The following is a 1528-nucleotide window of genomic DNA, read 5'->3' as shown; positions in this document are numbered from 1 at the left end:
TATGAGCTTAAAAACATACGTTTTATCTAGACTTTTTTTAAGTTTAGGAAGGAGCTGGCCGGGTGCCCCCCCCCCCCCCCCCATTGCTCTAAAGTTGAGATATTTCATGTTAATAGCATATATTAGTATATACAATTATAAAATTCTACACTTTGATGGCTACGAAGTTTTTAAAATTGCATATCAGCCTTATATGTAATTTATCAAAAACACCCTACTACATGTATCGGAACTTCGACTTTGTGTTTTGTGATTTCTTTAGGATACAGCATGAACACCAGAATATTTTGATGTGCTACATATATATAGGTACCTATAAAAATCAGTATTAAACACAGCCTTTAAATTTAATGTATTCGTGTACGTCTGCTATTTCATATACATGTACTTGTTTAGTTATCATGCCCCTATTTAATATCAAATAAATTGAAATGAAATTTTTAAATATGTATAGATTTTTTTTTCTTTATGATCTTGGTCGTATTTGTCTAAATATTTATAAAGACTCGCCAGTGTGTATTTTATTTATTCCCGTTTGTTGAACAGGCCCCAAGACCATAAACTGAGAACAGACTTAAGTCAAAATTTCAAACCAATATAACTTTTGAAATAATGTTGATAATGGAACAAAATTTAATCATATTTTGAATTTAAATGTTATATAAAATTGCAAAATTTTAAGCAAATACATTAAATAAAACTCAAGATATTAAAAATCAAATTTTTGACTTAAGTCTATTCTCAGGATGAATAGTCATTTCTTCATAGGAACAATGAGTGTATTCAAAACATAAAATATTTTATGCTGATTGGAACAACCGATTAGGTGTTAAAAGTGAAATGTTGATTAAGACTAAAAGGCAAACAAAGCCAGAAAAAGGTAAAAAGACAGAAAAAGATCAGACTAACCCTCACAAATACACGTAGGTGAAATACAGCTTTATATAAAAGGCTTTAATAGAGTATTTGTATACTATAGCGATGAAAAGTGTGCGGCAAAAGGGATAAGTATTTATCAATTTTTGAATAAGATTCAATTTTTTATGTAAAATTGATTTCAGAATATTCAATGCTCTTGATTTGAAAAGGATTTTTCCCCATAAATTAATAAATCGCATTAGCTATATTATTATCTTCTTTCTTTATTAATTAATTTATTTATTTCTACTCAATATAGTTCGCGTGGAAGACGGTGTGGAAAAAGTGAACACATTTTACTGGATCCGCGCCTTTGCTCACCAACTGTATATGATTAAGAATGTTAAATAATTCTATTTCTTGCGTTCTAGATTTACCATCTGTCGAATGCTAGCGAAAGGATATAAAATATGCATATATTCTGTGGGTAATCTGTTATCTGTTTAAATTGTTCGATCCGCCACAAAGGTGATTCACCGGCTATTTATACACCGGAACCTTCCTTTCGTCACGATGTTGTTGTGTACATCTCAAATGCGCATGTGCGGGAAAGTGACTTCCTTGTTTTTAGTAGAAAGAAGAGGAGATGCGAAGGTAGTCAATAGTCGTG

The sequence above is a fragment of the Saccostrea echinata genome, unplaced genomic scaffold (assembly GCF_033153115.1).
Source record: "Saccostrea echinata isolate AGI-Se365-2 ecotype Australia unplaced genomic scaffold, CSIRO_AGI_Sech_v1 ptg000033l, whole genome shotgun sequence".
Classification (NCBI taxonomy): Eukaryota; Metazoa; Mollusca; class Bivalvia; order Ostreida; family Ostreidae; genus Saccostrea; species Saccostrea echinata.
This window is presented reverse-complemented; position numbering follows the sequence as displayed.